Below are 22,392 nucleotides of genomic sequence, written 5' to 3' on the forward strand. Positions count from 1 at the left end.
AGTCCCAGATATTAATGAGGCTTTAGGCCATGGGTCAGAATGGAGAATTTAGTGCCAGAGGCAGTCATTTAGCAGCCTTATCTACATAACTTCAGACAGAGCTCCCCAAGGAGCAGTGAATGGCTGAGCCAAGCTGGCTGCAAGCATGTAAAAGTTGAAGGCTGTGTGCCTAATTTCCTTCTTGCTTGTCTGTTGGCAAAGACCAGTAAGCTCAGGGCCCCACATCAACGTCAGACCATGGAGGAACCAAATCTGGCATGGATGATTTGGTTTTGGTGAACACAGGATGCCTTGCCTATGGAGCAGAAATGTGCTTCTAGCACCACAGTAACTTCTCACCAGTCTGAGACTTCCTCCAAAATTGCCTCCAACCCCCATGAATGCTCCACCAAGGTGCTGAGTGAAGCCCCAAATGTAGACAATGATACAGAGAGAACAGTCTGAGAAGTTGGGTTCTGCCTTGATCACTGGTTCTCCACTCTTACAGCAATCCTTCAAATGTGTAGTTACAAAAAGCCTTTCAGTAAATGTGTTCAGTAAAGGAGCTTTTCTGATCAAGTGGCTGAACTTTTTGGCTGAGGGGTGTTCCCTTATTTGCCCTGCTGAGATTAGCAGGAACCAGTGCCATGAGTATGGCAAGTTCAAAAGGTCTTGGTGAGTCCAGGACACAGATAAGGGTCCTGGGGTCAGAGTATCAACTCACCTCAAGTGAACACGAAGAAGAGGAGGTTTCAGTCTCTGCCCCTTTAAATGCTTGTCTTTTCAGCGATATCCCAGTATCTCTCGCCTTGTCTCTAGGCTGAGCATCAAGGTGGGGATTTCTTCTCTCAGATTTTGTGGAGCATGGACCAGCTACGGGCACCAAAATACAGGGACTCGCATGTCCCTCCTGCTGCTCAAAGCACCTCACTTGGTTTTTTACAGTCACTTGTTCTAATTGACACCGATGAACGCGCTTGCCTGTTTCGTTTTGCTTTCGGGTTTGTTTTTTTTCTTTTGCTTTGTGTGGGGCGTTTTTTTGAGGTTTGTTTTTTTTGGGGGGGGGGGGGGGTTGGGGTTTTTTTTCTCTGTGTGTGTGTGTGTTTTTCGGGGGTTTTTTGTGGGTTGGGATTTTTTTTTGGTTGGTTGGTTTTGGTGGTTTGGTGGGGGTTTGGCGGGGGGATTTTTTTGGGGGGTTGGGGTGTTTTTTTTCGGTGGGGTTGTGGGCTTGGTTTTTTGTTTGTTTGTTTTGAGGGGTTTGTTTTGTTTTGTTTTTAAGTCGGTTCGGGCCTGCGAGCGCCCTGCGGGGGCTGCGGCCGCGGCCAAAGCCGAGCTTACACCCCCCTCTGCTGGGGGACCGCCTGCGCACAGCCCGGCGGCGGCACCGCGCATCCCGGGGCATCCCGGGGCATCCTCCCGGGCACACCGCGCAGCCCGGGCACACTGCGCATCCCGGGGCATCCTCCCGGGCACACCGCGCAGCCCGGGCACACTGCGCATCCCGGGGCATCCCGGGCACCCTGGAGCATCCCGCGAATCCCGAGGCATCCCGGGCACGGCCACCGCGGGAGCCAAGGGGAACGGATGGGATTTTCCTCCCTTCCTCCCTTGGCTCTCTCTCGCGGCCGCCGCAAAGCCTGGCACGGAGAGGTGCGTTCCCTGAACCCTTAGGGGACCCAGCCCCGGGGCTCTCAGCCCACAGCCCTCGGCACGGCTACAGGCTCTGCAGCAAGGCACTCCTCCGACCAAAGTCGTGTGACGAGGTTTTACTGAAAGTGTGACCCGTTCTGATGTGTTTGGGGTGTTATTTTGGAAAGGCCGAATGGGAATTCGTGTCTGCCTAAGCAGGGAACAGGAGTGATTTACACTGCTGCATCCACAACACCTCTGTTTTCTGGAGATGGACAGGCAGCAAGTGAAAAGCAATCCCAGATTTGAGGGACCTAAAGTCTGACTAGAAAAGACTAATGAAAGCTCAGCTCTTCAAGCATATTTTAGTTTAGAGTTGTGTGATGATTTCACTAAAACATTTGTGTTTATATGGTCCCAGAGCTCCCGTTGTTGTTATTGTTATCAGGTTACTCGGGTCAGAGGTTGGCTTTTCTTGTTGGCCTGTGCTTAGCACAGTGGGCATGGATTAGAGTTGTTTCACTGTGATTATGATCCCAATTTAGAAGTAACAGCCTGGGAGATGTAAAGTGAGTTGCCAGAATGCTCACAGGAGATCAGTAGTAAAGCTGGAAAGGAGGAACAACCAGGGGAAGCTGATTCTATCACTGTAATTGCTGGGAAACAAAACAATTGTAAAACATCAATGAAGATTTAATTACATATTGATTGCTGCTAAAATGTTCCCTGGGTGAACAGGTGCTTTAATAAATCAGGATCAAATCCTAAGCTGTTCTAACCAGTCTTTTCTGAGTGCAAATATTGACTTAGGGTCTTTCTATTCATTCACAGTTTTATTAACATGATTTTATTGCACAAAAATCAAGATAAAAGCTTGGCAAGGAAAAGGTAACAGGGGCAACACAAAAAATGCCCAGGACTTGTCTAGGCCTTCTGCTGCCTATGTGCCAGCTTTTCTCTTCCTCCTGTGCTGCAGAAAAACCCATGTGCAGGGAGTCTCCAGGGGCAGCATTAATGCCACCCTGCTGCCTTCCCCGGGTGGCTGCCCTGTGTCCCCAGTGCAGGTCACACAGCAGGAGCCTCGTGGGGTGAGGCTACACCAGCTCTCTGCCCAGCTCACACCCAGGTGTACGTAGGAATAGCTGCCTCCAACTCTTTCCTCTGTTCCCGACACCTGGAAAACTAACAGAAGTCTGGTCCAGATAGGATGCTAATGCACATACTTCACGTTTAACCCCTGAGAGTTTCTGTCCCACAGAAAGCTGACCTCATTTAGTCTTGCTTAATTCTCTCAGAGGCACAGAGCAGATGTGACCCAAAACCCAGGCGGCCAGCCACAGGCAAGGAAAGGCCCTGCTTCTTAAGAGGTGTGTCATCATTGCGACTTCTGGAGAAAAAAAGATTGGATTGGTTTGGCTTCACTTGCATTTCTATTTTGCAACAGTTTGGAGTAATTTTTGGATAAAATATGTCTAAGCGTTCAAACTGAGGTTAAACGAACATTGTTCCTGTCAAAAAGTGGGAGAAGAGAATAGCAGATATCTTAGACAAAGTGGGAGATCTCTTTACCATCTCCTCATGTTAAGGGAAGTGTTTCAAGGGCAGGAAATAATCTGAGAACGATGTTCAGGGTTCCTTTTTCCCTGCGGTTTCCTCACCAGTTCCCAGAGGCAATCCCGGCCGCTGCAGGCTGTGGAAATCCTGGGCGGGGGCCAGGGCCGGAGCCCTGTCTGAGGCACCAGAGCTGACACTGCGGCATCTGTGAGGCTGCCCAGACAGCACTCTCCCTCGGAGCTGAGGGTGGGGTTGCCAGAACACAGCACAGCACGGTGTGTGGCCCGGGCGAAGGGAAGGTGGGTTGTGCTGGTTTGGGTGGCTCCACTTCTTGTCCTGGGGTGGGCTGGAGGGAGGCCCAAGGGCAGAGCACCCTCATTGCTGGGCAGGCGAGAGCCTTCCTGAATGGAAACTGCTGGTCATTTTTTATTCCTGAATTAATAAATTAATGGTAAATTAGTGGTGATGTATGAATGTAAGTGCTGCAATGTTTAAATACTGCCTGCCACAGACATCCAGATGGGAAAATGGAGTCTCCCAGTGTCATGGCTTATTGCCTGGCTATCTTGAGGCAGCCTGTTTTTCTGGCAAGGTGGCCATCTGATAATAAAATATACACCTTCCTCGGGGATTCTTGTGTGGAATCTCCTTTGCTGGGAAGATAGCAGCAAACTGTAAGATGCTAAGATGAGAGTGTGCCAAAGACCTGTCAGGCTTTCCTTCAGCTTCTGCCTGAACCCAAATGCCTGACTCCAAAGACTCTTCACTTCTTTAGTGTTTGGGGTCAGTAACTGCAGGACATCCCCATGTCCGGGATGCTGCAGCAGCAAGAGATGTTTTGTTTGACACAGTGCAGCAATCTCTTCTCCTCAGACCACATACAAACAAGGTCACTCCAATTCTCCCCTCACTACAAACATTACTGGCCTTAATAATAAGTAATTACTGTTCATTCTTCTTGTGTCATACATTAGAACCCAAAGAACTCATCCCTGAGGTTCCGAGAAATTGCCAGTAGTTTCTGTTGTTCACAAAAAATCTTATGTTAGGCTGCGGAAAAGAATTAATAATTAGAGATTTGCATCTGACTGTCCTCTGAGAAGACAGAAAGAGCCAATCCTGAGGACCTGAGCTCCTGTCTGTTTGGAAAGAAGCACAACTTGTTCAAGCTGTGTTTCTGTTTTCCCAACATTCCTTCCTGTTACAAATCTGTTAGCCATGCTGGGTTGGTATCATGCCTTGGACTTGCTGGAGGCTTAGAGTTGGCATTTCTGACTGAAAGTTGTGTGCCCAGCACTGAAGAGTGTCACTGTAAGGGAGTTCACAGTTCACAGGGGCTTTATCCCATAATACTTAGCATTCTTTCACTTGCAAAGAAATACTTATGGTGATATTTTTCTGTGATATAGAACTCATCTGATACATCCAAGTTTAATCCTGAGAAACCTTTTCTGCATTTCTGGCTGGGTAAAAGTACTTATTACAAAAGAAACACAGATGTCTGTAGGTTCTGTACATGCAGGAACCTAACATTTGGAGAAATAAATAGCTCTGGATCACACAGAGGAACCAGTACTGTTCTCTCTGTGGTAATGAAGAACAGGATATGCTGTAGGCACAATATTATTAATAAATAGTGAGCAATGCAATATGAATCTGTAATTCAATTTAGGATTTCAGCTGAAATTGCTCTTTGGAGTTATAGATGGCAGTGTGGTCTGAAATTGAATTACAGTCCAAACAGGAACTGAGTCATGAGTAGCAATGGTCTAGGGAAGCATAGAATCACAGTCAGCACTGGGCAAAATATTATTGGCAGTACTACATTCACAGGAAAAAAAATGGCATTTGGTGGACACAAATGAAATTTAACTGAGCTTATGAATTGATGTCGGGCAGAAAAACTGGGGGGGAAATGAAAGTCAACATTTACATTGATTGATTTAAAAATGGCAACTATATTTTTAAAGCTGATTCAAGCTGAAAAACAATTAGTAAAAGGTTTTGTTAATCTAAAGCTTAAACATGACATATTGGAGGGGAAATTTTTTAATATTCATTTTGCCTGAGAACATAATGTTTACTTTCTGAAATATCTCCTAAAATTCTATTTTAGTTTAAGCCAGAGAACCGCAGTTTCCCCCTCAATTGCTTGGTTTAGCCACTGAGCTGAAAGGTCCCTTGTTATTCTAGCCAAAATAAAGGCTGATGTTTTTCAAAAAGGAGGGGAGAGTCATTGCTTTAAATGTCACTAGCAATCTTCTCTAACAGAAGAGGTCAATGTTGGAGGTCTAATTTCTGAGTTTAAATGGATCCCCAAAGGTCCAAACAAGAAATAGGAAAAATACAGCTACAGCTGATGTCCATTTCCAGCCTTGCCAGAACTGAAACAGGTTGCCCAGAAAGGTGTTGGATGTCCCATCCTTGGGAATATTCAGGTTGGATGGGGCACTGAACAACCTGATCTGGCAGAAAATGTCCCTGCTCACTGCAAGGGGCCTGGACTGGATGACCTTTAAAGGTCCTTTCCAACCCATTCTATGATTCTGTGGTAAGTTCACTTGTCCTCACTGCTTGTCCTCCTCCTGGGACTGAAAGAAAACCCCTGCACAAGACAGTTTTCTGCTTTGCAGACATGACAGCCCTGGGTTTCTAAGCCACAGCTGTGTTACCCTGAGCAATGTGCTAACTGTAAAAGCCATGTAGAGATGCATCTTTACTTCATGGGACTCTGTAATGAGGCTAAATTGATTAATTTCAGAAAAGTGTTTAAAATCCTTTATAGAAGCTGTTAAATAAATAGGATTTTCAATCAGTAAAGCACAAGATGGGGTTCTTCTGAAGCACTAGGTATTGTCTACAGTTAAACTGGTAAGCCAATATGATGTACTTTTTAAGCATCACACTAAGTCTATAGATTTTCTCTCTTTCTTTTTCATCTAGATCATCCTGTAAGAAATCCACAACCACACTGATTGTCTCCTTTCCTGCCAGGCATTCTGGAACCACTGGTCAGAGAAGGCAGGATACTGAAGACCAGGCTACCTTCAGAGAAGAGCCTGACAAGATCATCTGTCTTTACATATGTAATAAAATTTCTAACAGCTGGCTCCCAAAGAAAAGTATATCAGACAAAAGCTTACAAGAGCTATGGCTTTGGATTTTGGTGGAAGATAGGGTGAGGAGCATCTTTTTACACCAGCCTCTAGGTATTCCAACTTTTTTCTGATTTCCTGGTGAACTTTTCACATGGTTCTAATGATAGGTCATAACTACTTTGTTGAATGTTTTAGTGACAGTAAACACAGCAAAAATAATTGTCTAGAATACATTGTTCCTTAAAGCTTTCTGACTAGTTTAGGAAAATTGTGGCTAAAAACTGTGGCATTTGGATGACCTCTCTTTTTCTGTTCTCCAGCTAATGCTAACACTCAAATCTAGTATAAATAAAGGCAAACATTTGTGATAATAAACTCTCAAACTCAGTCATTGGTTTGTTTATAACTAGGTTGGTACTTGAGGGATCCAGTGCAATTTAAAAGGCAATAAATTGAAACAAACTCACTTGTTTTGGAGGCTGTTTATGAACCCTTTTAATTTGGTGTCATATTTATTTGGGGAGAATTAGATTATCCTATTCATTAGATGCTGTGGCCAGTGATGAATGGAACAACATTCCACATCAATGGCATTAATTGAATCCTCACAAGCACAGAAAATACCCCTGCAGGAAACAGGAGAAGATGGAAAAGTTCTCCAAACTGGGTCTGCAAATACTGCAGGGATGAGGGAGCACTACTGGACAGCCAAGATATTTGGCAGCAGTTGAAAGCTTTACATTTTTTTGTGAGACTACTTAAAGAGTAGTCACGATCTTCAGGCATAGAGTTAAAATCGATCTCCACAGTGCAATGGGCACCACGATCTGACACAGAACCAAGAAGGGAGTACAGGTCTCTTCAGCTGCAGGCTTGTGTCATGACTAAAGATTTTTGCCTCAGGGGAAATGTATTTCAGAGGGAACATAATCAAAAAAGACTGACAGGCCTTTCAGCAAAACTGATGTAAAGCTTGGGTTTGTAAAAGTACCCAGATGATCTTCTCCTAGCTCATCAATAATGCATGCTTGGGTCTGTTGAGGATTTCTCAGAAATGTGTCATTCTTCCAGGGAGCATGTCCTATTGATAGAGCCATAAGCCACTGCCAATTAATCAGGGCATAATGCAGTGTTCAAAAATGAGCATGAGCTTTTCATGCCAGTCCTCTTTGATTCATGCCTCCGCTATGATTCATGCCAGTCCTCTTTCAGATGAGCAGCTGTTTGTTACGGGCAAATTACTTTATTGTCCATGAAAGGTGAAAACCAGCCTGAGACGCTGATGGGCTTTGGTGCAAAGAGAGTAGAAACTTCATCAAAATTTCAATTTCCTGCTTGCTTCCTATGGAAGAAACTTTGCTCTCTCACAGCTCAGTGGCACAAAGCAGTGAACAGTGGCAAACTAGGTTGAAGCAACAGTACCCTGGATGTATGGGATCCCCCCAAGTCTCCTATTTGTCCTATGAAGTCCCTGTATTACTGATAGATCCATCCCATCACTGATGTGCTTCCACTCAGCAGGCAAGGGGCAGGTGTCCTCAGCAGTGTGTGCACCTGGACACTTCTGGGAAATTCAGGAACAGTAATTGCAGGGATTTCTCCTAAATGTTCTGATCACATGCCCCAAACACTCTTGCTGGTAAAATGGGAGCAGCAGGGCAGCACGTCAGGATTTCTCATGCTTAAAAAAGGAGGTACCAGAACTGGCCACTGGTAACAGTGGTGACTCTGAGCTCTCCCACAGCATGTCCTGTGCCATGGGCAGAGGGCTGGAAGGCAGTAAGTGCTACCTCATTTTACTGAAGCAGAAACACAGGGGAGTGACCAGTTCAGGGGCAGCAGTGGGACAGCAGGGATTAGGATGCAGTTCATCAGAGCCCCAGACAAACCACCCACCTGATGACTCCACATCTTCTCACTCCTTGTGCTGGGCTATATTTTTTCATCTGACCTGCACTCTCAATATTGCAGTCCTAAGAAAGTGCTGTCAGCCAAGGTCTCAAAGAGGTTAAAGCAGTAATATCCAGAGAGGGAGTAACAGGGGCATCTATAAAACTAACCATTTCAGAGCACTAATTTCATCAGCAAGCTAATTGCAAATATTGTATCTAAGAACATTTCCAGCCATCTGCAGGAAGGGAATGTCACAGAGCTTGAAAGGCATCTTGTATTTATGATTGTGTCCTGCTGATACATAAATCTGGCACAGTGAATTTTGGATGCCAATATGATAATCATGCAGAAGAAACCTACCTTGCTTGGGAGGTATTTACACACCACCTTTATTGTGGTATCTGAGTAATTCCTTGTGTGTGTAAAATCCTGCTACATTTCCCCTCTGTTTTTGAGTATAGAACTGAGTGAATACGGAGACTATTGCTAATCCCTGCAGCAGGACTTTACTGTGGCTGTTGTCACAGTAAAACTGTGATCCTGCAAGGAACAAAATCACATCTTTCTGGGTCCTGGACTGATACTCTGCCAAATGTATTTCCCTCTTATTGTGGATCCTGGTAGATATTTACAGTCTCAAACAACTTTCATCAGACTCGATCCTGAGGTGACATGAGTGTCAAAGGTGCCAAGAAAGGGCGTGTGTCTGTGTCCCATTCTGAGTAAGAACAGCAGCAACGTCAGGAAAGTAGAAGTTTGAGCTGTCCCTTTGCTCTCTGCATTCTGTGTAAGTTGAAATTCTCCCTTCCTAGAGCTGGAGATTGTGACAGGCACCAAATGTGCTCTGCTGGAAGGTGAATAATTCCTAGAAAATATACAGGGCAAGATTTGCTGTGTGGTACAGTTTGGGATGGTTTTTGATGCTCCTTGAAACAAGCAAAGATGTTTGAACTCTAAAGGAATCTTCCACCCCATTGGATAGAAAATTTGCCTTTCAATTTACTTGGAACCAGCTCTTGATGCTTGTTGGTCCCTGGGAACCGAGTTTTGATGTTTTGACTGTCTCACATAACTCTAAACCATCAGTATTTGTAAACAATGTAACCATCTGTAAATGTAACCAATTTCAGGGATTTGCATATAGTGTATAAATAAATTTAGTTGTGCTTACCTTTTTCCTCCTGTGCAAAGGTGACTTGAAAGGACATGACATATGAAGCTACCTGATGAGGTGGGAATGTGACATATAACATGCAAGCTCTCCCCTCCATTAATCTGTCAAATAGTTATAGGTCTGCATACAGACAGCAGATTTTGTGAGTTTTGTTTTGTGAGCCAAGGAACTTGGAATTTGACACCAGCACAGGTCCTACTTTTCAAGAGCCAGCAGCCTTTCAAAGAGGGGCCAAAATTATTTTTAAAAATACTTGTTTGTGAGTCAGTTTAATGAAGGACATTGTCCCACCAATCCTTGTTATAACACTTGTTATCACACCTCCCTCACTTGATGGTCAGTGGAGACATTATATTGGGTAGTCTTAAAAATTTGTGCTGAGGCTGACATCTTACCAAGCATAATATTTCTGTCTTAAGACAGGGTGAAGTTGTTACATCCAGGCTTAAGGCTAAAAAATCCCAGGGGTCAAGATTGAACTTGCAATGTAGTTCTTAAAATATCACCCATTTGCTTTGAGAATAAACTGGTTGAAAAAAACACGCTTCTGTTTCTTGATAATTTTAGCATGCAGCTATCAGTGAGACCTTGATGTTGTGTGTGAAGGGAATGGAAACCTTACCCCAGAAATGGCACACTTTAGAAATACTTATTAACATAACAGTCTGAGGTTCAGTCCTGGTAGACAATTTGTCTGGACAGATGAAATGCTAGAACTGAGCACCATGGATTTTGTCAAAGTTTTCTTGGATTTCTGGGGTCCAGTTAGCATGTTCTTGAGATCACAGCCTATGGTTGGAGGAGAGAGATGCACTAAACTGTCTTCTCCCATTGACTTTAGTAAGGGGTGTAGAAGTCAAACACCTCAAATAAATGCATGTGTGTCAAGTGCTTCTCATAGTAAATAAAGAGAAGTAGATGCTGGATCACAGCATCTTGAAGGGCCACAATTGGATCTCTCATTGCAAATTCTAGCAGATCACTACCTGCTCTTCCTATAGTCTGCGTTTTGCCTGCCCTATAAACATACGCAACACAAGATCAGTACTTTGGAAAACCTAGAGGAATTTCATGTGAATATGGGGACACAGTCCTAGAAGTATTTTTCCCACTTTACAGTCTTGACCATGCTCTGAGAGCCGAGCCTCTCTTGTCTGGGGAGCTGAGCCTCTCTCACTGTTTAGGGCAGAGGCTGGATGGTTGTGCAGTATGAAGTCTGCCTGTCCTTCTGCTCTGACACTGCTCTGACACAGGCTGTGTGATCAGAAGATGTTGCTTTTACCTGGTGACACCAGAAGGCTTTTTCTAACACCAATGTATTAATTAAGGGTGTCTCAGAGTTGCAGTTGTGAGATTGATGGTACTGGTGACATACAAGCTGTGACTAGATCATGAACTTTCTATGTCTGTTTCTCCTCCCAGCAGAGATGATCCAAAGAGGTGACCCAAGAGGTGAAACAGGTTGAAGACAGTTAAAATAAGTAACACACAGTCACTCAGTCTCCATCAGCAGAAGGGCAGAACCATGAACACAAAGAGAGCTTTGCCACCTGGCTTAGCACCAGGCCTCCCAAAATCTGAACTCACTGAAAAAAAAAATAGAAAGCTCAGTTCATGAAGGCTGAGGTCCTAACCCAGAGATAAAGTTTCTTCTAGTCTTTCATGCTCCTTCCGAAGACAACCGCTGTAATAATAACATTTCTGTCACATCAGCAGGAGGAACACGGCCAAATTTTCCAAAGGTGTATGAAGCAGGCAGGAAATTTTGCCTCAAATTATGAAGCTCTTACAGTTTAACAAAAGACCCGTTGAAGACAACAGGCATTACCTTTTCTAGTGCAATAATGAAAATGTTAGCTTTTTTTCTATCCTACAACAGTGCTATTGATACAACCAAACAAACTTTGACCTTTATACTATGAGACAAAACACTGTTTGGAGGAAAAAAACCAGCAGATTGACCTGATTAGTTGACAGCATGATTAAGATTAATTCCAAATTATAAGAAATGAGATCCTGTGTTAAGGACAAAATTCTCAGTAGTCATGGAATCACTTAGCAATTAAAATCGAAGCAGAACACAGTGTAAGTGGACCACAGTTTTGACAGAACCAGGGTAATTTGTAACACAGATGCACTTGCTGTTTGTGGAAAAAACAACCTGCTTGCTCATGTCTGAGCTCACAGTTCAGAATGCCTCAGTGAAATGAAGGATGAAATAACCTGCTAACTAAATGTACTTCAGGATGGTTCAAAATTGCTGAGACCTGGATGGGGATGGAGCTTTGCCCCCGCTTCCCCCATGATACTGAATTGGCAGAGTTGGCACAATGAAACCCTGTTTCATTGACTCTGATGGTGCTCTGCCACTTTAGAGCAGCTAAACATCTGCTTTTAATTTAACCAGATGTTAATTCCCTTAGGCTGGGCAAGTCCTTGCTGCTTGGAAATAGGTATTTTACATAAAACTCTCTTCCAGCCTCCCCTGCTGGGGTAGCTCTACTTCATCTGCCATAACCTTTGCCCTACGTTCAGGATTGTTAAAAGCTTTTATAACTGCTTGCAAAATATTGCACCATGTTTCACCAAAAGTAGCTTTTTAAGGACAATGATTGCAGATCATTGTGGACACCTGGGTATAAAATCACCACCTGAAGCATCAGGCCACTGAATAAGGTCACTTTTTGTAATGCTATCTCAGATAACTGATTTAGGGATGGTAGGGAGAGTCCCAGAAGACTTGTCCTTGGTGTTTTCCTGTTTAAGGAACTGGACATGAGGCTAACAGGTTAGTTGTTTGGGAAAATTACTCTGAAAAGAAGAAGAGAGAGATGCTATTTTAGAAAATAGTTATGTCTTTGCTTCTGAAAGGCATTTCCCTATGGTGTTGCTATTGTTGGAGATCTAATTAGAAGTTCTTCAATATATTATTAATTTTATTTTGATTTGGGTTTGTTTTGTTGGGATTGTTTTGCTTTGTTTAGGATGGTTTGGGGTTTTTTTAGTACCCTATACTGAGATATTTGTTACTTATAGAATTATTTGTCTTGGGATCTGAAAGAATCAAGGTGTATTACTATTTAAAAAGAAAAAAAATTCTGCTTTTACCTGAAGGGAAGAGGAAGTGACTGTTGTGCTGTTGTGAACTGCCTGAAGACTTATGTTAGTTCCTTAAAAAGGCCTTATCTTTTTTCCTTAGCCTAGGCTTATGATATCTTGGGGAATCTTGCCTGCAGGCAGCTTCTGCAAATGTCTTAATTTTTTCTCTGTAATATGTCATTGCAGGACATACTAAGGCATGGAGATTTAGTGATTTGAGGGCTGGGATAAAGGAAGGAGACTTCAAGCAAGGCTGGAATTGAGATTGCAGCAGTCAGTCAGATATCACAACTACCTGGCAGCAGAGCACAGGACTTTAAGGACTTTCACTGGTTTACACCTATCGTCTGCTACAGCACTAGGTAAGTTTGTTTACTGGCTAACCAGGATTTTATCTGAAGGGTTAACATGATTAGGAGGTACCTCAATGAAAGCCTTTCAGTTTCAAGTCCAGATTCAGCTTGTTTTCGTCTTAACATTGCCCTTTTACCTCAACTGTTTGTTTTTTTTTTCTAATTTAATTTGCCTGATGCAGGTACAAATGTCAATTGCATCCTGAACAGTGAAGCTCTTTTAATCATTGTTGGTATATAGATTGGCTGTTTCTCTGATCCTAGTAATCTTACTTTGCAGCCTGTTCTGGTTTCTGTGGATATTTCCTCAGTGTGGGTCTCTGTGTTCTGCCTTACGTCCTTGTATAGAGTAACACTAAGCAGTAATTGCAATCATGTTGCTCTACCACACATCCTCAGGTTCTATTGGCACTTCTGAGAATCGACTTGTGTTGGGAGCTCACGGTGATGCTGAGAGGACAACGTTGTTATCATCCTCCAGCAGCACCAGCCCTCCTTGTTTTCTTCAAAGGGCACTGTTGTATTTTACAGTGGTACCTCAGAAGTATCACAGATGGGCATCACTCTTGATATTGTGGAGAGCAGTACCTCAGTGCAGCTTGTGCACTTGCATTGTACATACTCCTGAGTCTACACAAGGACCAGATTCTGCTCCTCAACCTTACGGTGTGTAGCTTAAAAACTCTAGATCCACACAATATTGAACTTATATTGAATACTTAGTAACATAATGTCTCTATAGCCTCAAATGCTCAGACGTAACAATGGCAGGACAATAAGGAAAGATGTAGGGAGTTGTTTTATGTACTCTCTGGAATAATGGTTTGTGGTGGACTTTACCAGTTTTCTGTTCAGTGATAATTTACCTTATGCTGATGACTGCTAACATTTATATACATTCAGTTATTGTTAGCTGACACAACTTAAGTTTCATGTTAACTCCTTGTTTCTGCTCTTTTGCCACTAGGAGGCCAAAAAAAAGGGTAATTTTAAAAAGTAAATATATTTGTTTATGTTTGTTTATTCAACTCTTATTGCTTACCAAGAATTACTCAACATCTTCTCTGCAGTGCTGTGTAGGACAAAATAAAGATAAAGAGCTTGTCCTATTCCAGTGTGATCAAGAGAGGAACTAAGCCAGACGAATACAATTAGGCAAGCTGGAGCATTAACATAATCCAAAACACACAATCGGAATTCCCTCTGGCACAGTCGTGCTCAAAAAACATGCCATACATTTGCAATAACTACAGAGGGTCAGGAGCTCAGCTTTACAGCTGGTTGGAGAAAACTGACTTTTCACACTTAGTACTTCTCCCAGACTGTTTGGCTTCTGATTCTGCACTCTCCTCAAAGCTGATAAAAATTCCATTGTGGCAATATAGGAATGAGATTTTTTTTTCAGAACTTAGAAGGCAAAAGTTCAGTGTGGGGTACTTTTTGTTCATTTAGTATGTAGCTTAAATATTTGTTAGAAGCTTCTATAAAACCCCCTCTTTGGAGAACTTGCGATAATGGGAAGCAATTATAAATATTGCAGCAATTCTGCTAGGATCAGTCAAAATACTTCATCCAAATTACATGCTGAGTACCTTCTGCTTTATCATAACATTGTCTGCATTGTCATATGGGGAAGAATTTTTCATTTTCCTGCTCTGAAAGCCTGTTTAGTTCTACTGCACATTGTTAAACAGATGTTGCATTTCACCCAAGAGCTGGTTGTGTTTCAATACTGGATAAAGTGGTTCCTGTAAATAAGGCTTGCAAAATGCTTTCTGTCTGAACAGAACTATGGGCCAGTTTTTATTACATGCTATTATTATAATTATAGGATCTTTTGCTTAATCAGGATGTGCTTAATTAGGATAGCCATTTAATTGGGACATCTCCCAAGGAACCAATTTAGTTTAATGTTATTAGTACTATCTAATCAGGGCAGCTTAGGAAAAAATTTGCTTTTAAAAGATAGGACCTTAGAAAAAGAAAAGATAACCTGGTGTTTCGCTGGAGAAAGTGTCCACTCCATTTCTCAAGGAACTGCAGGGATGATCTCCTCAGAGTAACACAAAACAAGCACAATCCTTTCGTTGTGAAAGTATCAGACACAACCTTCACTCCTGCTGCTGGCTTATTTCCTTATGCCAGAATACCCTGGCAAATGAGACCCATGAACTTCATATGGTACCCACGAGGAAAAACCTCTGCCAGACATAAATGGGCAAAATGGAAAACGCTGCCACATGTTAAATCTTGAAGGTATTTTCAAGGATATGGAATAAAGCAACAAGTAACAGGTTTTTAAAGGACCCTGCTCAAAAGTTGCTCAAACAGAGATTCCTAATAATGTTGGTCATTGAGGTGTTCTATTCATATTTTAGAAAAAATATATATTTGTTCTATCTTAGGTTTTGGAGTTAGTATCATTGTGGTTATACATTCAGCACTGTCCACTGAGATACCTCCATCAAACAAAATCTACTGTTTTCAGGAACAGAATTGTGCAAGTTAGGTCTAAATTTCAGCAAGGTCAAAGGCAGTATATTTGGTAATAAAATTTAAACAGTTGTCTGCAAGCTAGTGTGATCCTAAATGGGCAGTATGAGGCAGCAGCTGAACTAGGGCTGAATTTTCAATATAAAATACTAGTAAGAAACTTGAAAGAAAACAAAATAGTGGACAGACTTACAGTAGGTGTAAACCAATAGCATCCCATTGCAATTTCTGCAGACATTGCAACTGCTGGTGGTTTTCATGTGCTGAAGATTTCAGTTTAAGACAGTGAGATGAAGCAGCAATACAATTTCCCTGTGCACGATGGGGATGGCACTGGAAAAATGTTGGCCAGGATAGTGGTGGAATTTCCACCCATGGAGATATTAAAACCCCATCCCAACATAGTCCTGAGTATCTTGCTTGTGGCAACCCTGCTTGAGCTCAGGGGATGGACAAGGTAGCATGAAGAGGTCTCTTGCACCTTCAGCTGCTCTGTGTTTCTGTGAAGTTTCTGATCACAGTCCCCTCAGAATAGGTAAAGTACAAATCCAGACACTGTGGGTTTAGTTAGGCAGAATGTTGACTTTAGTGGTAAAGCTCATCTAAGAGATACCAGTCCCCAACATTCCCCTCTGCTTTTTTTTTTCCCTGTCACTGAGAGTCACTGTCTCTTTATTTGTGATGATGAAATTCTTTATCATTCTTCACTGCAGTAATTAGATCAATGATGAAACAAAGTTAAAAATAACAAATCAGGGGTTTAAAATACTATTCATTTTTTTAAGTGCGTATCAGTTCAGCTGTGCAATTCCCAGCTCTGCTGGAAGGTACAGTCACAGTCCACAGGATGATGAACAAGTGAGTGGAGGGAAAGCTGAGAAGAGACCATCATGATGCCTAGATCCATCATGTATAACTGCACACTGACTTATGCTGTCTCTTGCAGAAAGTAGGACTGTATTTTATCTGATGTTAGCTAACTGAAAAAATCAGACCTCTGTCTTCAGGTCACTGTACATATTGGGTCCCCTTCTGATGGAGACAAAGTATACAAAACCTTTGCTTTCTTTAGGTAGGGTCTAGGAGGTCTAATGGTTAACCAAATAAGAATTAAAATTGCATGAAAGCGTATCTATCAAGTTCTGCACAGGTAGGTGCTCCTCAGGGGCTGAGTGGCTCATTAGTACTACAGAGCCTGCAAGAAATAAACTTATTCAAACTAAGTTAATTATAAAATCAAGTGACTCCCCAAGAAGGGGAATAATTTTAATTGTTCCAGTTGCGTGACTGCCCATACTTATTCAGGTCACCTTGTACATCCCCATCTCCATTCCAGTGCTCTTACCCTGAGTCTACTCCAGATTGAACATGCTGGAGCTGCAGTTTTCAGAGATTTAGGTGTGGTTAAGGTGGAAGTGGATTATTGATTAGTGAGCTGGTGTAGAACTGGGTTCAGCAGCTGCTCAGGTACAAGCTCCCTGTGTGACTTCTGCTGGTCACCTTGGAGCTGAATTTAATATTAGATCTAGATGGAGCTTGGGTATCTATACTCCAAAAAATGATCCTCAGAGCCCTGCCTAACCTTAGACCTCTGCTTTGCATCACTTCCCTGGTCCTTCTGAAATCCTGCTGTGACCATGTGGGAATATTTGGTTTTGTCACCACTGATGAGTAGTTCACCTTCCCAGTCCCTGCGGCTGCCTGCAGAATGGGAGCTGCCCAGCCTGTGCCTCCCAAACCCCTGCTCCATCAGGTGTGCATCAGCAGCTTGGACAAGGCCATGGCCTTCCCTGACACTCTCACTGGACTTCTGAGCAGCTGATGTAAGACCCCTCCTCACTTCCCTGCACAGCTTATTCAGCAGCAGCAAGCTGTATTTGTAGCACACATACAAAATTGTCTGCCTGTGTCTTCAGGGTTCTGAAAAGGGAAAGGTAAAGTGTATACCTACTTAATTTGTTAGTGTATTCTGTTCTTAAAAGTTAGTTTTCTGCACATCTCCACTGTCTTGTGTGTCAAAGAGCAGGTGTGTGGCTGTGTCTGCACTGTGAGTGTGTGTGAACATCCATGCATGTCCTTGTGGCATGTAGGAAAACATCCAGTGATGTTCTAGCTCGTGTGTTCCTGCAGGTGGAAATTAAGAGTAGTTGCCTACACTTAATTTCTGTGTATCATCATGGCACTGGGAGGCCTGGAGTTTATTGTAGGAGATGCTGCTGGCAGTTATTTACAACTGAAGCATATTAACAGAGGATGCAACACAGACATTCTTTCCTAACAAAGCAGTGATTTGTAAACCTCTATTAAAACAGTTGACAGTGTTTTCCTGAATAGATATTATAAATGCTATTAAGCAAAAAAAAAAAAAAAAAGTTTGATAAAGAATGGATGTTCCTGGAAGCTGGTACCTCTAATTGACCCCATACCTCTTAGCAATTTGTATTTAGTTATAAAAGGATATATTAAATAGTGTTTGCTCTTAGCATAAAATAGGAGACTGCTGCTGATAAGTGTGCTTAAAATAAGCACCAGAGTGGTTATTTTCATTCCCTACATTAATAACAGACTATACAGACAAGAGTGAATGCAGCCAGTCAAGCTGATGGCTGAATCATAGCAACAGCATCAATTGATTTGTTTCTAAGTCTAAAAAAACTAATAAAGGCTTCGCATGATCTCCTAGATACAAGAGGATTATGGTTAATGTCTTAAACCTGTCCTTTAAGCTCAAATACTCTCTCTGTGTGCTCAGATGCTGCCTACTATCTCTATCAGGTGAATTCTATTTATAAAAATTGATACTGAGTTAAGCTGGTTGAAACAAAGACACGTTCCTTCTTATCAAACTAAAGCAAAATTATCAGCAATTCGGAACTGCCAGAAGCCACACCATTTACCAGTCACAACAGTGCATTCACGTGTGCTTTGTGCTGTTTATCGTTACTGTTCCTTTTTGTTCTTTCTAGTGAAACCGATGTGTTGACCTAGGAAGTTACTGGACAGTAGGAAATTTAACACAAAACCACTCATATTCCTCACATAATTTTAACTAAACTTTTTTTTTTACTGTTTTCAACCTGTTTGCAGAATGAGGGACTATTTTTTTTTTTTGTCCTTGTTACTTGTTGTTTGAAAATTTTCAAAATAAAAATCTATTTTCTTAAGAATTTGTTTTTAAAATGCACTATGTACATTTGTTCCAAGGCCCAGATCCTGAGAAACTGTGTGTTTATGATCGAACCTATGTATATTTTAATCCTGGAATGCTTTGGATATTTTAATTCTAACCAGTTGTGGTTTGTGGAAAACTGATCAGTGAAAATGTTATGAAGCACAAGACCTCAAATTGTCCTCACTTAAACCTTAACCTTTGCAAATCTGTACTGTAATATATTCATTCTGCAGTGCAAATAATTGAGCATGTGCTGGATCAGGGGTTTGTTTGCAAATACTTTGCCTGTTGCTCTGAATACAGGTAGAACACACTTTCTTTGGTTCCAGCCAAGTAATTCCTTGCTTCCTTCCCACAAAACAATAAGATGCTCCTTATTTAAGAGTGTCTGTAAGCAGCTCACCCAGATGCTGAACGCAACTCCAGTGCCATGGAGCTTCTCCTTGCAGTGCATGGAAAACATATTCATCCTATCAAGAACCACCTTTCATAGACTATTTCTGAGGCAGAGGAACTGTGTTAGCAGTTTGTAGGTTTAACAGAAGACCTTTTTGTGTGCTCAGGGAGATGAGTTTGTCTGGAGCAAGGCTGTGCATGCCTGTGTGTTGTGTCATATGCCGTGTGGGGTTTCTGAGGTGGCTTGTGGAAATATGGGTTATGATGAAAGGACATTGCGCAATTTGGGACCGTGTGGCTGCGTTTCCCTAATGGATTTCAGCATACACTGAGCTTTAAATGGGACTGGTGGTATTAGTTCATTTCACCAGCTTCAAAAACCTTTACCACACTCTTTTAAAAACCACAGTGCTAGCCAGCTCCTGCTATTTTTATAGCCTGGGAGCCTTCCCAAAACATAGCCCTGGGGGTGGGTACGTGTGCATTATGCTCCTGGAACAGTCTTTGTGTTTGTAAGTCTAAACAAAATTCTCTGCTTGACTGTGTAAATCCCTCTGAGTTTAACATGCATGCTGAGAAGAACAAAATTTACCTGTGTTTTTCAGTGCTCTGCTGTGGATGCAGGGTCTTTCAGAAAGTGGCTACATTTGTCTTTTCTACAATCTGTCTTTAACATAATAATATATATGGTGCATGTAATTGATTTTAGTCATTAAGTCAGCCTATCAACCAGATGAATCAATGCTTGTTAGCTTACTAAAGGCATGGCATTGGACAAGTGTGTTTTACATGCAAACACCTTGCAGAAATGGAAAGACAAATACTTATGAATGCTCAAGTAGTATTTGCCCACTAGCTCCCAACAGGGAGGATTCATATTCTCATAGACTGCGTAAGACACAGTAATTCATGGACTGAAGTTGCTATATTCAAAGGACAGAATTTTTTATCTGGGAATTTAAGAACAAAACCTAGTCCTATTTTAAAGAGTTACAGTGTAAGTTCCGTGTTCTCTATGTTCTCATACCTTTTGACTGAAAATCCATCTTTCTACTATCAGTTTGCATCTTGTGATATTCCACTAAAAGTACATACTAATAATAGTATTATGCCATCATTTTATGTGTATCATGGGTATTTTTTAAGTATTGTATCTGGTAATCTCTGTTGCAATTTCTATTGAACAAAATACTTTCTGTCATACATGATGAATACTATAGCACTATTTACCTGAGTACTGTTTTACAAAGGGGTGGTGAGCCTTACTAACTGAAGTTCTAAAAAGAAATAACAAAAGGCAGACATCTCTGGAATTAGATTTCAACACAGGTTTCCATCATAAAATCCCTGTGCTGCTACTGGGCTTATATAAGCATTTATTGGAAGGATAACAAAATAATTCTGACTAAGGCCTAATGACCATTGTCTGGCAGGAAAGGCATAGTACAGAAGTATAAATCTCAGGCTTATTCTACTTATGACTGCCTGAGTTCAAAGAAGTGACTTTATAGAGCAAACTGAGAAAGGGAGGGAAGATCATAAAAGCTCTGTGAATACTGATGCTCATACAATATAAACCCAGATTGCACATTGTGATAAGCATCAAAAATTTACATTGAAATCAGTACTGGTATAAAAATCAGCCCAATGTTTGATCAATAAGAAACTTGAAGAGAATGGCCTGTAAAATGAAATGCCAGGTGATCTTGTGAGAAGACACATGGATCAAAGCCAAAAGATCTTTGACGTGGTCCTCAGGACCACATCTTATTTCACAGTCATCTCTCACAGACTGTCAGTCCTCAGCTGTGTGTGCGCTCTGTGTTTGCACACAGCAGACCTACACATCACAGCAGATGTGAGTGATGGCTGTCACAACATTGCTGCCAACCACTGCAGCAGTTTATGCCACACAGCACAGTGCAGGCAGGCAGATACTGCTATTGCGCTCTTTCCTCTGTGTGTAAGTGTAAATAACCAAATCTGGTTATAGCACAATCTGCAGTCATTTCTAGCACCTTGGTTTACTTGCTGGCAAGCCAGGTAATCCAGGTCAGAGAAATTTACCAATCCTTTTATTCCAGTCAAAGCTTTTTATGAAGTTCTGTAGAATTTTGTTAAATGTCTCACATTGGTTTTCATTCCAGAGTGTCAGTTACTTTCTGGCTGTGGTTCTGGTCAGGGTTCAGTATACTGTGCCACAAAGGGCCCAGCTTCCTGTGCAATCTGAAAAATCTGTGAATATTATTTGAGCTCTGGCATCAGAATATTCCAGTGTTCTGTGTTGAATTTTTGGTACTTACCTGTCCTCCATTGTTGGTTGCATGCACCATGGTCCTCAAATTATTAGTCATTCACATATCAGTGGCTCTTATCACACTATACACTTCTTTTCTCTTAATAAACACTAGTTGGGGACATATTTTACATCATTTTACAGAAGCAGGCACAGAGAAGTGACACAGACAATATTACTTTATTTGTTATGATATGTTTTCCTGCAGTGTACTACTTATATCACAGAAATAAGTTGTTCTCTTGCTCTGAAAATCTTACTGTCTTCTTAGAGTGTGTCACACGAGGCAAGATTATGAAAAACCTTGTTTCTAAAAGGCAGTGTAAGGTCTCAAAATTGTAGGAACTCACAATTTGCATAACTCCTGACTATTTCTCCAACACTGCTTTTGTGACTTAGTAGAAGAACTTTAAAGAGTATACCCAAAACCATCGCTGTACACAATGAACACAAAAATGCTCAATGCTCCTTACACATTAACAGTATCTGTTATTTAAAGATGGGTAAGAGGTATGTAAGCTATTTCTGTTCTGTTACCTTCTGCTGGGACCAAAGAAACCTGGCCTCCCTTGGCTGCATAAAGCCTCAAAGTGACAAATAAAATGGCTCTTTCAGCTATGCAGGCATAATTGCACCCAGCCTTGTGACTTTACCTTCAAAGGGAACAGAGAGCAGTTGCTACAGCAGTTTCTAAAAACTAACAGGGTAGTATCTTCTACTGCATTTGTGCAGCATAAGCTTTGGTGTATGCACAAAATAAAGAATTGGTACAGGCACCTTTCTTGTTACATATTCAGTCCTTTGGTACCTAGATACATTTATTTTTCTGGGTTTTCTTTAAAGTTTGTTTATTACTTAGGAAATTTTAGGGGTTGAAAAACATGTATCTCAGGATGGTAAGTAGATGAATAGACTGCAGCTGGTTGGGAGTTCTGAGGATCTGCATTTTTGCAGTTAGATGAATGGGTGCAGTTTGTTGGCTTTTAGTGCTTAAATCCTGTCATTTATCCAGTCCAAAGTCAGTTAGCAATAAACAGTAGTTGACTCCAAAGTTGACACTTTGCTTAATCACGAGGGGAAGATAACATCCGTTTGTGTTTGTCTATATTTGTGTAAAGTTGGTTCTGCTTGCTTTATGTATCCACTTGTGTTCATGGAAACAAATGGCGACATGAGTTACAGTTAAACAGTGTCAGATCTCGCTCATATTTCTACCCTTGCAGGAAAACCTGGGAGCTGATGCACAGTGCCAGTGC

At 41.8% G+C, this 22,392-nt stretch overlaps 1 protein-coding gene across 1 annotated transcript in view; it reads right to left on the minus strand.

Annotated features, from left to right (window-relative positions):
- LOC136364479 (beta-microseminoprotein-like) overlaps positions 1–22,392 on the minus strand; it is a 307,144-nt gene that overhangs the window by 248,123 nt on the left and 36,629 nt on the right. The gene's annotated exons all lie outside the window — the stretch shown is intronic.

The sequence above is a fragment of the Sylvia atricapilla genome, chromosome 8 (assembly GCF_009819655.1).
Source record: "Sylvia atricapilla isolate bSylAtr1 chromosome 8, bSylAtr1.pri, whole genome shotgun sequence".
NCBI classification, from domain to species: Eukaryota; Metazoa; Chordata; class Aves; order Passeriformes; family Sylviidae; genus Sylvia; species Sylvia atricapilla.